This window comes from Thunnus maccoyii, chromosome 16 (assembly GCF_910596095.1).
Source record: "Thunnus maccoyii chromosome 16, fThuMac1.1, whole genome shotgun sequence".
Taxonomy (NCBI): domain Eukaryota; kingdom Metazoa; phylum Chordata; class Actinopteri; order Scombriformes; family Scombridae; genus Thunnus; species Thunnus maccoyii.
The window spans coordinates 3601820-3620077 of NC_056548.1; the positions used below are offsets into that span (position 1 = coordinate 3601820).

Consider the following 18258-nt stretch of genomic DNA (forward strand, 5'->3'; position numbering starts at 1 on the left):
GAGAGACATACAATGTTATAGTTAAGATATTTAATATAAACCAAATTAAAAAATAAAGAGAACAACAAACACACAAATGGTCAAATCATGAAGGTCAAAAAACATCTAGTTGCTTAGGTTAGAAAGTCTTAAATTTGTGAAATGCAAAGGTTTTTACATTCCTAGATTGAATATAATCACTGTTTCAACATTCATTTCAAAAATTAAATTTTATTCTGAAGCAAGGTTTAACTAGTACAGCCATTAAATGTTGGGAAAAAAAGTATGTAGTCTAGACATCTCAAAACTTCTCAGTTTCACTTTCAGTATCTCACTTTTCAAGAAAATTCTGCCCAGTTTAAGATGTCCTTGATGTGCAGATAACCAAATCACTGCTTACTGGGAAGGTCCCAGTATGACCCGTATTTTGTCTCCACAGTCTTGTGCACTTAAGTGTGCATTCATGCACAGTCAGGTAGTAGGCAAGTGTGTATAATGGAAGAGTAACGCGCACTGAGGGTTGTAGTGAGGTGCTGATCAGATGACGTTTCGGCCCTCAGGCCTTTTTCCAGTATTACAATCAATGAATAAATGTACACGGAGCCAGAGTGTGCAACACTTTTTTCCTTCTTTCAAGTAGGAACCACAGCTAAAATATGATGCACGGTAAAAGCCAAAAAACTGTCAGACTACAAAGTTATGGGAGAACCTCCACAGATAATTACATCATAATATTATATCTGTTCTTCTGGATGTGACTGATAAGCCTAATAGCTCTTTGCATATCTGACACTGTCAAGATTACTGTAATACCGTTTGGTTGATCCAACATGTGTTCCGACAAATCATTTGAGCTCAGTTGTACCACGTACAGTATTTCTATTTGTGCAAGAGACTGGATGTCCATATTAATCAAGCGTGTCCTAGTGAGCTCTGATAAACCTTCACACTCTTACAGTCTTTAAGGACAGGTTCACAAATTTTCAAGTCTGTCCTAAAACAGAATTATTTTGATTAAGCGATTAGTTGTTTGGTCTATAAAATGTCAGAAAATGGTGAAACATGACGTTCACGGTTTCCTTAAGCCCATGATGACGTCTTCAAATGTCTTCTTTTGTTCCGACCAACAGTCCACAGCATAAAGATATTCAGTTTACTGTCATAGACGACTGAAGAAACCAGAAAATATTTGCATTTGAGAAGCTGGAACCAGATATTTTTTATATTAATCTTTGCAGCTCTAGGACAGATCCTATCAACACCAGAGTCTTTCTCTGCAGCTGTCTCTGACCTTTGACCCTTCAATGGGAAACTGACAGGAAAATGCTCCACCAGCTAATCAACTAACGAACGACACAAAAAGTGACGTCTACTCTGGCCTCCAAGGTCTCGATATAAAAGATGTTTTAGGTTCACGGCGCCAGAGTCAGGCCCTGTAGACTTAGCTCATTTCCATAAATCCAACATTGGACATCTCTCCTTCACAAATGAACATTTTTTTCTCTCACAATCACTTTAAGAGAACAGAAACAAAGGTGTCATGACCTGTTATTTCCAAGGTCATTTCCAAAATGCATCCTTTCTACGGAAAGAACGTTTCAGGACCAGAGAGACCTAATAAGTCCTTTTTTATTGCTTTTCTTTTATTTCATCTAGACAACATCAGGCTCTCTCTACTAATATTGAGCTATTGTGACTCAGTTCAGTTCACTGGGAGTTAACAGCGACCGTCCTACCGCCAGCCGTGTTGCTATTATTCAAGGACACACAAGAAACCGCATGAAAAACACAAGATAATGGGATGTTTTTCTTTACTGAGTCAGTCAGAGGGCAAAGTGAGATCCTGCTGCTGCACATGTGGACCAGATCTGACAAAACAGTTTGAAGTAACACGTTTAAAAAGGTCTTTTCCACCACAGGAACCTCTCTAGAAGCTCGGGAACTTTTACCTGCATTTCAGCTGAAGTAACCGGTTTTAATTTAATTCCAGTCCTGTAGTTCCTGCTCCCTCAATACAACGGCCAACTAGGATTAGGACTGTGGATTGGGATTACATCTGATGTTTGACATTTAAACTATTTAAAACTGTTACATTTTTTAGTTGACTACTTTTCAATTTACCACCTATTGCTGTGATGTGACCTGGTAATACTCAATACACAAGAAGACCCAGAATAAACTGGAGCCAGACACTCCTCCTACCAAATATATAGATTTTATTGACAATGCATGAAATATAAGATTTGTTTCCATTCAACTAGGTGGCAGCAAGGTGGTTTTAATAGAAAGCTTAAATGCAGGCAATCATAACGGAGGGATGGAGTAAATTATACAGTTAATAGATCAATCAAGTCGACGATAAATGAACAAGCAAAGAAAATAAATCAGGGTTAGTGTAGAGTTATGCATAAAAAAGAGAAAATTGTCACAAAACATGTAAGTAAATTATGAATAAAGCACCGCTACACACAAACCAATTAGAACCAAATCAAAACGGTTCTACAACACTCAAATTTACCTGTAAACATCAAGCTAAAGTGACTAAAAGCACACAATAAAGCACACATGAAAGATGGCGACTCTACCACTCAGACCCCCCTTTAACACAGCAGAAAGCCCCACATGAAAAATAAAACAGAAAACGGATTAATTAGTTAAAGACACATTAAAATCTAATAAGTTTGGTAAAAACAGTGGTCGGCTCCTCTATCAGTGTCTTTGTTTAAAAACTAAAAGAAACAGAAGCACATTAATATACAAAAGGAAAGTTTACAAGAAATATTTTACAAAACATATGCAACTTAAAAAAGTAAATAATACACCTGGCTTGACTGGAACACAGTCCCCTTCCCCCCAGACATGCAGGTGACTGGAATCTAGATTTAAGAATCATGTTAATATTGTATTAAAAGGGCTAAAAACCTGTTTTTAAAAATATCTCCGTTCTGCTTGAGCAGACCTTGTTCCTAGGCTGATGTGACCAAGCAATCGCTCCAAGTTTTAGTCCCTCACCAAACCTTCTTTAAATTCATGCTTTTAACCATATTTTTAAAAAGCAAGCGTACCAAATCAAACACACTGACCTCAGCTGCTCTCTCAGGTGTGTCTCAGTAGCCTTTTTATAGACTCTGTCCCTCAACTGGGTCCTCGTATTAACTGTCTGTTACCTTCTCTTCCACAATGAGACACATATTAAAGCAGAAAAGTAACCTGACAACAGGTTGGTACTTTCTACAGACAGATGTCTCGCCTTTCTGCATTTTCAGTCCTCTGTTCCACCTCTGACTTTCCCACCTTCAAACATCAAAGTCTAGTAGCAGTAAATTGAGTAAAAACACGACACAATCACATTGCCAAAGAATATGTTACGATGAATATAACGCATACGGACAAACGCACTTACAGCAAACTTGAACGGCTTGTTTAGAAGCGTAAAAAAGGAACATCCTTGAGTTCTGGATTTAGTTGCAAAGTGTCTATTAGGTCAAAAAGCATCAATATACAGTAGCAGCGTTTTCTCACGAGAGGCACAAAAGTGAATATTTTGTGCGAGGTAGTGTGTAGAATAAAAAGCAACATATAGTTCTACAGAGCAGCTAGCTGGGAAGCTACGGACCAGAGACTTTGGGATCATGGACTACACTGGAACATAAACAATCAATAATAATTTTCAAACTTGATATTTCCTCGTCCTCTGAAATTTTAATCCATATATCCAATACTCTTCAACACAGTAAAATTCTCGCCATAACTTGTCAGAGTCCCATCTGTTGTGTTCTGGAGGTCGACGCATTTGGGTCAAAGTTAAATTTACTGAAAATGGGGGAAAATCTGAAAAGCATGTCACATATGGGCTATTTGTGTGAAAGCAATGTATGTGGCATTATAAGTCATAATAATTCAGAAAATGTGCAAGTTCCTGCAGTATATTAGATTATAAATTATTGCCCTAAATGCTAGGTCACATAAATAACTGACAGGTCATTTATGTGATCTAGATCTGGAAGTCCGAATATTCCAACAGAGACGCAGGTATTTTATTGATCATTAGCACCTACTCTCCCACACACACTGATTCATTTTAACTATGGTGCAACAGTTTATTTATTGTGCCAAAGGTAAATGAATAAAAAAACAAACCTGTATTCACTAACAGTTTATTTAATCTATCAACATTTGTTCCAAGACAGAACGTAAAAAAGAACAAAATTACCTCATTTAGTTTGCAAAATACTGTAACCAAACTGTGCCAGAGGAGCCATCAGCTGGTTAATCAGTGCCAGAATCAACAACATAACAGCCGGTAGCTCTCCTGAGTCAACATGAATGACAAGTAGAGACATACAGCTGAGATGTCTGGGAGGTTTGGTGGCTTTTTTTAGGCTGCAACTGACCATTATTTTCATTATCGATTAATCTGTTAAGTGGTTTGGTCTATAAAATGTCTGAAAATACTGAAAAATGCCCATTATAATTTTCCACAGTCTGAGTTGACGTCTTTCATTGTCTTGTTTTGTCCAAAGAACATAAAATCCTTTGAGGAGTTGCAACCAGCAAATGTTTCACGTTTTCTTAACCCTCCTGTTGTCCTCGCGTCACAATTGACCCGGGAGGACAACAGGTGTCATAATGTGCTGTCATCAAAAAAATTGAAATGGTTTCCAAACAGTATCTTGACTAAGAAATTATGAATTATTTTAACTATAGTTGAGATCAGAGGAAAATATGTTGATGGATTATTGCAGACTGGTATATGTAAAAGTTTAGTCAGGATACTGTTTTAAAACCATTTCAATTTTTTTGATGACAGCACATAAGTTAAGAAATGACTACAGCGATAATCAAAATAGTCCCTGGTTAATTTTCTGTTAATCAATTAGACGACTAATTATTGCAGCTCTACTGTTTTTAAATGTCTTTTTGGAGATTTTTGCCTTTGATACTAAGACAGCAGGAATTCTTGAGTAAAGGTTATTGTCAGGACATCTGCATGTAGCAACGCCTTGAACAAACAGCGGTCTGAGTCTGTGGTGTTTTTCAAGATGCACTTCAAACACAATTTGTTGAAACTTTGAATAATATATTGTACAAAAAAAGGGGTTACAAACATTGACAAAAACGGTTCCATAATCCCTATTAAACTCAAAAGATATTGGGGAAAAAACTGAATAGCTATAAAGTGGTCAAAATTGGCAATGAACCAAAGCCTCAACCAACCAAGACTGACTCACCAGCAGCGATAACTAGGTGTGAGTATACGGCTGCCATTCAGTCACCTAACTTAACAATTATGCCTCTTCAAACAAATATAATCATATCGAATTACATTCAAAGTTCTACATGTTCTACATGAAGGTCTACATTTATGCTTACAGTATCTGACATTAATGCTGGAATTAATTTCATGAAGCAAACAGGATCTCGGCTTTAAAGAAACAGAAATTATTTCTTCCTTCCTCTATAAAGACCACATTCCCAACAAATGGTAAAGTATGGGGCATTCATGAGCGCATGTTCTCTCGAGAGTGTCCACATATCAACCAGGAAGTGAATCTCAGAGAAAACAAGGGTTAGAAACGAAAACATCCCACATTAAGCAGGTGTGACAATCAATTGAATCGGCTCTGAAATGTGGTAGATAAATCTGTGTTGCATAACCAAAAGAACCAAAAGTCAAACTCAAGTAGTGACTCCGGCAGATTTTCAGGTTTGGTGAGGGAGTGACTGTTGATGCTGATAACCACTACATCTACCAATGTTGTGCTGTGGAAAAACTGGACTCATGGACAGACTATGAAAGCTGCGATATGATCATTCTTTAAAGTTCACAACCACTGCATAGCGACTGCAGAGTGGACAGGATGCTACACGCCGAACAGCCGCAAGGTTGGTCACATCAACAGTCAATATGCGTGTCTAACAGGTCAGATCAAAGTGGCCTTAGGCAAAACAATACACCGTTACCTGTCCACTCTGACTATCTGTGTCCTAATTCAGCAGCTGCATCCTTTGAAGTTGTCATTTGTACCAACCGTACATTTCAAACAATTCAAATGCAGCCTTCTTTTAACTAAATTTGGAAGGTTTCATTGTACACCAGCCAGTTGTTTCATTGCACCAGTGGAGAGGATGAGTCAATCATTATCAACTTGGTACGTTATATTATGTCACATCATCGCATACAGCCTCAGCCTCAACATACTATAAATCACAAGGCATTAAAGATCCATTTAGGTGACATAGATAAGAGTATATTTGCTTTCAACCTGGTAGAATATTTATCAGTTGTCCATCATTTGCTGATGTTGAACATCACAGCCTGTACTGTAAACTTAGGGATCATGGAACATGTCCCAGTTTTGAGGGAAACTTCCTGGTGACAAGATTGGAAACTATTAACAAGAAGCAACTGATTGCACTGATAGCTGTGGACTCTCAAGGTCTCCCCTTTTCACACCAGACATTGTGACATGTCACAGCAGGAAAGTGTAAATAAATAACATTACTAAGAACTGATTTCAGATTAGTTCCACCTGTGTTTTTTTCTGCTATGACATCGAAATCTCTTCCATGAAAAAGCATAAGCAGGCAAAGCCAAGCCTGAAGTCATTTAAAAAGGACACACCTTTGTTGGCTGCACGATCCAGCTGCTAAATTGGGATGTAGCAAATATCAGATCAAATAAGTTGTGTTTGCTTTGAGATGAAAGTCTGGAAAAGATTCTCTGAGAACCAACCACATACGAATTTTACCACAACAGGACCAAGAGCTATGGTAAATATATAGATAATATGACTTTTCATAACTCCAGAACCATGCAAACAAATATTTAAAGCTGCAGTACGCCATTTTGACCACTGGGAGGCAGAAAAACTCAAAACATTAAGGTAATAGCAACAACTACTATCCTACACATGCAGTAGAAACCAAGCAGGTAGCTCCAGGTCTGAAAAGCAAAGCCAAAGTTTAAGTGCCTTAAATCTGCATCCTCTCTAATGGCCAGTAGGGGGCGACTCCACTTGAAGTCTTTGGGAAAATGACACTGCCTCTCACCTGATTTCTTACCTCAGTAAAACACTTTCCCAATGAGTGTATGGTCTCAATTGCTAGTTTCAAGTCTTGTTCAATACAGCATGATTTTCATTTTGTAAATTATGGCCCCATTTAGAGTAAAATAGACGATAAAGCAGGGTGTGCTTTAGGGCGTGGCTACCTTGTGATTGACAAGTCGCGACGACCGTGGTGTGTGAGGTGCTGTAGTTGGACCCTGGGGAGCTCCTCCCCAGCTCCACACTCTCGTCCAAACATGGTCACTTCTCATCACTTCTGGCTCCAAAAAACCAAGATGGCGACAGTCAAAATGCCAAACTCAAGGCTCCACAAAACAATGGGTGACATCATGGTGGCTACGTTTGTTATTTTTATAGTCTATGGCGGAAACAGAGCAACATGAGGATCCCATTGAAGTCAAATGTTATCACCAGCTTTCTAGCTCTACCAACATTTTAGCTTCTTTTAACTCATGGTTTTGGTTTTTTGGCACCTTTATTGTGCTCTTATCAGCCTTGTTTCCAGCAGCAAGAGGCAGCTGTTTTCAGCAAACAAACTGATTAACCCACTGTACAGTAGCTGCCCAGCACCAAACAGCCAAAAAAACAAAGTTAGAGACTAGCTGGTAGAGAAGGGGAACTTCTACCACCTAAAAAGCCAGATATTTTTCTCATAAGTTGGTAAGACCAAACCAGAGCTAAAACAAGAGTGAATATTGGACTTAATGTTCATCAGGTGAACACAAAAACGACTCTAGTTGGATGACACGTTAGTAGTAACAACTTTATGAGGCAATATAATGTTAGGGCTGAGTGTCTCTCTCTCTCTCTCTCTTCTGCCCCTTTGTGGCCACAAAAATATCAACAGATACAGCTTGAAACACCACACCCTGTTTGACTTTATCTCCCAAATGTCAACAGCAATGGTCTAATCAGTATGGACGAATCAGGACTCCAATACATCGGATAATTATAACCAGTGTTGGAAATTAACTTCTTCTTCCACCAACAACAAAATACGGACACCCAAACAGCGGTGCAGTGTAGATTCATTTTAAGTCAGAACAATCTACCACACATTACACACACACTCATTGCAGCCGGAGCCAATTTTCCTTGTACGATGCAGGTCATCTCCTTTGTAAATGGTAAATGGTAAATGGACCCATTCACACACATTCATATGCTGAATGGGTATAGGGGCTACCATGCAAGGTCCCAACCTGCCCATCAGAGGAAACTAACCATTCACACACATTCATACACTGATGGCACAGCCATCAGGAGCAATTTGGGGTTAAGTATCTTGCCCAAGGACACATTGGCATGTGGACTGGAGGAGCCGGGAATCAAACCGCCGATCTTCCGATTAGTGGACGACCCGCTCTACCTCATGAGCCACAGCCGCCCCATGATTAACACCAATTTAAAATTTTTGGTGCCCACAATAAAGCTGTTTCTAGAGATGTACCGATCCAAAACAATGATCGGCCATGACCAGTGACCGGCTCTGATCAGTCTCATATATCCGCCTTTTTTCTGGTCAAATTTACACACATATGTCGCACATATTCACATGATGGTTCACACTGCACACACGCAGTGGCACAGACAGTAACGTCACAGTCACACAAATGCTAAAACTAAATGATACGCACTGCAGCAGAGACTTGCCATCATTTGGTAACGTTACAGCACGTCAGCTGCCGTTGCTGGCAGGTAAAAAGCAAATTCACCAGCATTTGGCCAGTGGCCGGTGCTAATTTCCATCCCTGATTATAACTGTTCGACTTCCAAATAGGTCAAATTGTTGGCAAACAAGATCAATTAACTTTGTTTCCATAAATTGGTAGATGCCTCTAAACACACTTTACACAGTACCATAACTGCATATCTGCTGTAGATAAAAGTTTTTGTTGTTGTTGACATATAATTCAGTTGACCACATGTTCTACTGAATTTTGACTCAAAAACAAAAATTGGACACCAAACTTAGTAACAACACAACACCATGTCAGTGAAATCCTTGATATGGAAAGTGTAAATGTTCATAAATGTCCATAAAAATGGGCTGAATATAACCAGATCAAGGTTTATAAAAACAAACAACTACACAACAACAGGAGTGGTCATAAAAAATTACACCATTTCAATAAAACACTTGTGAGGTACACGTAAAAAAAAAATAAGAATCATAGTCATAAACTTTGAATATCTTCTCAAACTTGCCAGAATTAAACAGTCTAGATATAATTCATTAATCACAGTCTTTCAATGGTATTTGGAAAAAAGCCTGAAGTTAAACATTTCCCCCAAACCACAGGGCCAAGCACAAGCTTAGAAAACATTGCACAACGTATCGAAAGACATCAAAAAGATCAGACGGCTCACTTACTTCTTCAGGCCCCTGTGGCTGAACTCTTTGGCTCTCGCCCATCGACTATGCAGAAAGTTGTTTTGAAAGAATGTCTGTGCTGAAGTTTGAGCTTTGGACAGACTGGTTTTCATGGCAGCTTTCCATGGTACATCACCGGGGCAGGCCACAAAGGGTCAAAGGACACTGTCTCAATTCAACTAACGCAAATTAAACTGTCAGCTGAGGAACAAATACTGACACACTTTTAACGCAGCAGTCCAATACAACAAGATATATACTGAAATATTGGGACAGTTTTGAAAGTTTCACTAAAATGTATGACAACCTCTCATCCACAGCAACCAATTCATCATTGTGGTTTCATCAAATACTGTACTGCTTTCAATTTTTATATAGTTTGTTCAAATCACACCAAAAAGCAGTTATTAGTAGTAGGTTTAACTTGGTAGCCATGAACCACAATGTCCCCACCAATGATTGCCTTGTATTTATCATACAGATTGTATTTATTATCTCACACTGATGGCTTCTTATGTGTTATGTGTTGTTTTTATGTGGTGTAATTGTTGTTCTGTGCCCAAGGACACAACAGATGTCAGCTACCAGCCAACTGTTGTGCAATTACTTGTAATTACACACTGTCCCTGTAAAATTAAACAATAACAGAAAAGAAAGATAGTTTGTTTAACGGGCATCTCAAACTAGCCTACTAACAAAGACAAAGATCATCACTAACTGCTCTAAAAGTAATTTTCTGCTGTTATCACCTGTTTGGTGAAAGCAAACCTGAGTCAAGGTTAACTTGACTAGCTGTGCCTTTTAAGTTATCGAGCAGCAACACACAGCATGACAGGTCAAAGGTCTGTGTGTCACCTGGAAAGGTTGTTTTCCCACTGAGGGAGGATATAAAATAATGTGCAAATAATATCCATCATAGAAAAGTCAACTCATCTTGTATTGAGTCTTAAATTCTAGTTTCAAGTGTTAATTTCTCTGAAATAGAGGAATTATGGCAATATTACTGATGGCAGTGACAGATATTTAAGTAATGATCTGATTTCACAGACTACATTAAATGTCTCGCTGACATTTGACTTGCAATGTAGCTAATTCAGCAGAAGCTAGAACAAATCGAAAGAAGCACTCATGAGATTACAAGAAAAAAAAGATGTTTTAGTCAGTTACTGTTTTAGTGAATAAGAGGGAAAAAGTAATTCTATTATTTGGTTTGAAAATGAATCTGAATCTACACCTGTGTACAAAATTCTGATTATCTTTCCACTTATTTTCATTTTGTGTTTTTCTTATCTAAGAGTTTTCTATGCAATCTATGCGTTTTCTCAAACTTTTGATGCTGATGACGCTTGTGTAGAAGTTGTAAATAAATAATCCGGCAACAATCAAGACAACTTTTTTCACTTTTACCCGAGATGCACCGTCTTCCGACAAGCCTGCCTCACATCCAGATGTGCAGACATTTTATTATGTTATGTTATTTGAAGATGTTTGAGTTTCAGTGTCATCCAGTATGTAAATGTCATCCCACATACAGTACTGTAACTATTTGACAGAGAGATATGAAATACAATAATAATAATGATCTTTATTTATACAGCACTTTTCAAAACAGAGCAGCAAAGTGCTTTGCAGGGACTGAAATATTTAGGGAATGAGGCAGTAAAATCACAATAAAAGATGATAAAACGATAAAAACAACAGTAGTAATAAAACAGATTAGACATGTTGGAAATAACATAGTGTGCTACCAATTAAATCAGATCCTTAGGCAGAGATATCTGAAGATTCTCAGTCATCCAGGTGTTATCCATGGAGGGTTGAACTGAGGGCAACTGGACGTCACTGTAAACACTTTCTCATCCAATGGGCCACTTCAGTTCTAACTAACTGGCGGGGAGTCATGGTTAGAAAGAAGAGTGAAGGATCTACATCAAGTCAGAGAAACCATCTACACCACTTATCCCCCACCTACAACGCTCCCAGGAGACTTAATAACCATTCATGTGACGACTCCAACAACTGTCATTTACACTCTGCCTCAGGTAACTCCAACAACTCTAACACCTGTCATTACAACAGCCAGGAGCACTAACGAACCAAGTGGTATCAGTGACATTGATAACGACCTGGCAGAGGTTAAATATCTGGGACTGTCCTCCAGTCAGTTAGAAGTGAAGACCTTTGGATAAGAGGCGAAATATCTTCAAGTATCGTCAGCCAAGTCAAGTTGCCCTCGATTCAACCGTCCTTGGACACTCAGGCAGAAGTTCAAGAACTGAGATCTTAAAAAGGTCATTTCCAAATTTAAAGGTTTCAGGAAATGATATTGGTCTTATTAAAGGATTTAATATGCTCAAACTAGTTTTATATTTGTCATCGCAAAAAAAACAAACACAGCTTCATCAGACCTTTTTTGACAGATGACGCTGAATTTGAATTTTTGAAAAGGTGTTTAGGATCAGTTATTTTTCAGTCATGTAAACCCTCATAAAGGCTTTCTGCTTTTACTAGATGATCTTTCTGTGGTCACAGAATTACTATCAAAACATTGCCGCTTTGACTCTTGACCTTTCTAGTTGCTTGTTGCTCACTACCTTAGTAATATTTACAATATTTTTCTACTCCTACACTTCTGGACAAGAGCATCATCTGAATGTGTGAGCAGCAAATATAAACACTGGATGTGGCTCGTTGTTATGTCATTCAGTTATTTATAACATTTAGGTACTGTACTGTTTATAAAACAGTACATAGGATCCATACTAAAAGTGTACATGTGCACAAAAACTATAAAATAATGATGTACATATGTTCCTTTCACTGGATCGATCAGTCCCTCTCTCTCGAGACGCCTGACGAATCAGCGTCAAGAGTCAGCGCATCAGGAACTCTCGTTCATTATTTGCACTCGGGCAGCTGCAGAGAAAGGACCATGCCAATCACCACCGTGAACAGACTTTTTACTGTTGTATTTCCCTATTTTCGGACTTCCTGAAGTTATGTGTGTGTAATCCAAAACAACCATATACAACTTCTGGTTGTGGATCATAAAGTCAGACATCTCTGGCTAAGCTTCTTACCAGACACCCTGCAGCGGGCCAGATCCTAGTTAACCAGTTTAAAGTAATTTTTACACCACACACTCGATATCTAAAAACGCAAGAAACAGCGTGTTCATTTACAGCATACAGGTGTTTCTCTAATTTACAGAGTAGTGTGTGGCAGCAGTCTCTCTACTGACAGTCATGTGTTCAATGCAGTGATTTTACACACAAAAACTATATGAAAACTAATTAAAATCATCCCTGGTGATATAAACACAGTATTAGAAGATATTACTAAAAATCAATCAGAGCTCTGTTCTGCAATTCTATACATTTATTTGATGTCATCTTGGATTTTTACAACCGATGATGATAATTTCATCAGTTAGTTTCCAGCTGATGAAATGCTGAGTGGACTTTGATTTGAGATCCGAGTTGGATTATATCTTTTCAAATTGAAAGGTGCTTATGGAATAGTTATGACTCACTGGCACAAGCACAAATAACATTACTGGTTTGAATGTTTATGATAAAGTGGATCAATAATTAACATGTGAAACCTGCGTCACCAATTTTCACCCCGTCTCCAAAATGTTGGTATGCACGGGTCAGATTTTGCGTACAGGTGCACACGCTCTCCCACAAAGTTTGTTTTTAAAGATCACAACTTTTGCACCAGAAGTGGCATCTGCCTCTTTCAGGCTCACAATGGTTATAAATGAGACCCCAGGTCATCACTCATGAAGGAACAAACTATATCTGGAACACTCAGCCAGAGAGAAAAAGTCCATCCAAGACCTTGTTCACACTGGAGAACAAAAAAAAAAAAAGTGTTTCTTCTGATAACAATAAGATCTCGTTGATGCTGTTTCTGCCACCTTTTGAAGATAGAAGATGAGATGAAAGCATGTTCTCCGAAAACAGAATATCACAGAGCTGCACTTTAAAAAAAACATCCATCTATGAGCAGCTCCAAGCAGCACACATGGCTGTTACGCTTCGACAAAGCATGCATCAGCAACAAATCCCAGAACACTGGGTCATAACATGAGTGTGCTGCATGAAACAAGACACAAATATGATTGAAAATACGATATCTTTCTCAAGACAGCATAGTCTGCAGGCCAGTAAATAAAAAAAAAAAACAAGTCTATTTCTTTTGTATGGAGCATGGAGCCCTCAGAACAAGGCTCCCAGCCAGCAGCACATACCGAAACACAAAGACCCCCCAGCAAAACCATTAGCCAGCCTTTATTCCGCCATTCTCTCTCCCTTACAAAGCCAACAAGGAGCTGCTGGAGGAGAGCTGTGTTGAATTGAGGAGATGGACAGGTTACATGGGAGTGGGAGGAGCTGGATCGAGGCACTTCTGGCTAACGGAGGAGCTGAACAGCGAGAGGCTTCAGCAGGCTACACGGGCTACCTGGCAAACAGGTCTGTCCCGTCTACTGACACTTCAGACTGTTTATGGTCAGTTCAGGTTAATTTCACCAGTGGCATGTACTGGACTGTTGCTGATTTACAAAAAAAGGTGATGAAACTATTGACTAGAACTGTTTTTGTGATGTTCTGATATATGACACCATATTTAAAAGGATATGTCTGGCAAAGGAGCTGGAACCAGATAATTTTGGCAATTTTTCTTAAAAAAATAACTTGAAACAACTCATTTTTAAATATTTTTTGAACTCTCAAAATTGTTACTGGCCTCATAAATCCCGAATCAGTCGGGCTACACTCAACACCTGCTTAGAATTTATGTGAAGTCTGGATTTAGGACACTGCAGATTAGATGATCAGTAGCTGACAACGACCTTTGACCTCTACAAATGATAAACTAGGAAGCAAAGACACACCGGTATTAAACATTTTTTTGCTCAGACACATCAAGCTTGATGCCAGGACATGTCATGTCAACGTGACATGACGGAGGCTAAATTTGTTTTTTTGCTTATATCAATGATCTTCATCATGCAACTGTAGGTGAAGGTTTCTGCACAAAGTGTATTTCTAATGTTATGACAAAATGGTTTATGTATAAACTAAAGCTAAATGACCAACAGCACACAAATACAGATCATACACACAAAAACAACCACAGACATTGTCACCTAATTAAAAAATAAACTTCAAAAGCTCGTCCTCAAGCACTCACCATACAGCTCTAATAATAATATAATGCACAATGACCAAAAAACAATCTCTCTCTTCATTTAGACTGAAACTGTCAGTCTTGTGATGACCAAAAAAAACAGATCCTTGCATCATGTTAAAAAAAAAAAACAAAAAAAAAAACAGCCTACATCAAGTGACCTCCAACACCCCATGAACAATCAGCAGCAGGGCAGCTGACTATGACACCATCAGCTGTACAGCGATGTGTTTATCATACCAGTTCAGAGCAGAGAAACATTGATTGTATCTAAAAAATTCAATTCAATTCAACATGCTGACTTCAATTATAGGACTCAGTGCAGAGATGCATACTTTATGTCTTCAAATTGGATGTATTTCTGTTGTTAATACTTGTTTTATGCATGTTCTCTTTACAATTTCATGTTTGTTTTTTATGTTGCCTCAAATATAATATTTGAACATGGCACCCAGTGGCATTCATCAATTTTCTCGTGATCAGAATTTTCTCTTAGGTAGAAATAAAATTTAGTCATGTTCAGATGGTCTCTAACTTTCTTCACAAGAGGAGAAACATTTAGAGTCATAATGTCTCAATCTGAATGAATTTGGAGTTTAAATATAATACAGAAATCACCTAAAATGATATAACTAAAACAAACTTTTCTTAGATTTTATGATTTTTACTTATACTTTTACAAATTTACTGCAAATTGCAGCTGCTTCAGGGTCTTTCTGCAGGTCTCTGTTCAGTATCATTTTGTGTTGCAGCTGACAGTGTAATATTCTCTCCTCTAATACCTCTATGACTGTCACATCCCTCGACCGCCTCCCATCACAGACCACTTAGCTTCTGAAAGACGTCTTTTAGTATCTAACTTCTAGTCAAAGCATTCCCTCTTTACTTCTGTCTCACAAACGCGCACCTCCTCATGAACAGGTGACGTTTGTCAGGCTGAAACAAGCGATTTACAACACGTTCAGGCAGTTAAGAGAGTTTTTGAATCTAACTTGGAACACTTGTACGGGTTAGGGTTAGGGGTTAGGGGTTAGGGGTTAGGGTTAGGGTTAGGGGTTAGGGGTTAGGGTTAGGGTTAGGGTTAGGAGTTAGGAGTTAGGAGTTAGGGTTAGGATTAGAGTTAGGGTTTAGGGGTTAGGGGTTAGGGGTTAGGGTTAGGGTTAGGGTTAGGGGTTAGGGGTTAGGGGTTAGGGTTAGGGGTTAGGGATTAGGGTTAGGAGTTAGGGGTTAGGGTTAACCCTAACCCAAACCTCACAGAAAAAGCCAGTTTTAGAACAAGAAAATGGAAGCATTCAATCAACCAAACAATACAGTAAAACATTTGCAAATAATTTTTTTTGTAATATTCTGATACTTAATATTCTGCTCCTTTATAGACAATTGCTACGTTAAGAAGCACATTACTCCCACCGCCATCAACGACCTCTGCAGTCAGCAGAAATGTCACCCCGTGCTTGTAGCTTGCATGTGCATCCTCATTATCAAACACTCTTCAGTCTTGTCAGAACAGCTCTACTGAGTGGTCAAAAACTCCTCCACTCAGGATAAGTTTCGACTCTTATGGGTAGATATTAGCGTTGGAAAGGTTCACTTTTTTTCCCCCTTTTCTTAAAACAATACTCAAATGAACACATACCCATTTAAACTAATTACTGTAATCATTCCTCTTGTCCATACTTGCTGTGAAGAAGAAATCCCATCCTAACACAACTCTGATGTGAGAGACAGGAGACAAAATCCAGCACCTTCCTTCAGTGCATTCAAAGTCTAGGTGCAGTCTGAGTTGGACAAATCAAGAGGATATCTTCCAAAGTTTGTTTTTTTTAAATCAGAAATCTCCTCTTTGTGTTAGTATCCCTCCGCCACAGCTCAGCGAGGAGACACAGAGAAAGAATTTCACACTCAAAAGACAATAAGTTTGTCTAACTTGGACTGCTAAAGCCTCATATTACTGTAGATTCAACTGATCTTTACAGTGCATCTCTGCACAGTACAGACATGTGGATTTCGCCCACCATCACTTATATTGAAATCATAGATGTGTAAGATAATTTCACAGGCTGTTACTGCTGTTCCTGTTGCTGTATGGGGGACAGTTGGGTTTTGCTGGAGTACATTAATCATCAAAGATTCAAGCTTATACATGCAAAAGCACTGATATCAGTGAGTATGAGTCTGTGCTGTGGTTTATACTAAATTTAATTTGTCCTCCACAGATTTCTGTACAAATGCTGGTTATCAGATATCAACGTCTATGAAAGCTTAAGTGGTTCAAATGACATCAGTCTTCTTCTCAGAAGACCTTATCAGGATTTTCATGAATCTTTCAAGCCTGCAGTGGACAGCACTGCTGCCAAAAAACCCTGAACGCTCCAAGCATGAAACAAACTGCCTTAAAACATGTTTAGTGTGGTAACAGCCCGATGCTAGACACAGTGACTGCACTACAACACCCACCTCCCACCTGCTTGGAAACACCCAATAACCGGATGACTGCGGCAGGGAAACAAACGTGCAACGCTGCTTTTCAGCTCAATCCTGCCATGTTTTAGTTACACTCTGTTCTCGTGTATCTCGGGTGATGGACGACCTGTGGGTTAGAGTGGGAGGGTATCAGGGATTGTTGAGCAGCGTGACCTTGAAGAGTTTTTCGGCGCCGGCCGGTGGAATGCTTTTCAATGTGGGCGAAATCCGGAGAACGGAAGGGAATGTGCTTAAAGTCTAACGTCTTATTTCTGGTAATGGCAGGACTTCCCTACATCCTCCCCTTTACGCACACACACACGCATACTTTCAACTCCCCCACAACTCGGTTATTTGCATGTGGAAAAGGAATCTGGTATTTACAGCAACAGCCAGATTATTATTACACGGTGAGCAGTCTCAAGGCTGTGGAGAGGAGGTTGCCAAGCTTACATCCTCACTGATTTCCACCGCAGAGCCGGCAGAACAGGAGCAGATAGGGTCGGTTTTGTTGATGTGATAAAATAATCACCAGCGGCGTCGAAAGATTAGAGTGCAAACCAAATGTCCCTTTTCAAGAAAACTATAGTAATGTTGTAATAAACTGAAATGCAAGTCCCTTAAAGAAGTTTATCCCTTTCACACCTACCTCGTTTGGTAGACTTTAGGACTTTTCAGTTTGATCCCAACCAAAATTACAAGTGTGAAACCTCTCCTGGACCACGATCCGGACCAAACGACGAATACCGTGGTTCAGTTCGTTTCTGGCGTCAAAACTTTTTCTGGACTTTTCAGACCGATTACAGGAAGTTCCAGTAAGCTATCGTCATGGGGAGAAAAAAAAGAAAAAGAAATGAGCCGCAGCAGCACACGAGGAGAGGAGGAGACCAAGTTTTTAATTAAAATATGGTATGACGACGTTATAAAAGAGTCGACTGGGAAAAACTCATAAAAATGCCAACAACTCCCAGGTATTGGAGAGGATGAGAAAGAAAGGATAAGAGAGGACGGGAGAGCAAAGCCACCTGAAGATGAAGAAACTGTAGTGTGTGTACATATATATGTATATATATATATAAAATATAGTGGCAACGAAATGAATCTGTTCATTCATTTTTCTCCATTAATTCAAACGCCGATAGAAAGCTACCTGCTGAATTGACAACACGTCTACGT

The 18258-nt window shown here is 39.0% G+C and overlaps 1 protein-coding gene across 5 annotated transcripts in view; it reads right to left on the reverse strand.

Moving 5' to 3' along the window:
- The window catches only part of esr2b (estrogen receptor 2b), a 41553-nt gene that overhangs the window by 20644 nt on the left and 2651 nt on the right, over nucleotides 1-18258 (reverse strand). The window contains exon 2 of one of the 5 annotated variants that reach the window (XM_042387830.1): nucleotides 17077-17209. The exons of 3 other annotated variants lie outside the window; for them this stretch is intronic. The gene's annotated coding sequence lies outside the window, so the exon portion shown is untranslated. Of the gene's footprint in view, nucleotides 1-17076; nucleotides 17210-17731; nucleotides 17903-18258 lie in introns of all 5 variants that reach the window. One more of the 5 variants, XM_042387829.1, reaches the window with a different exon arrangement.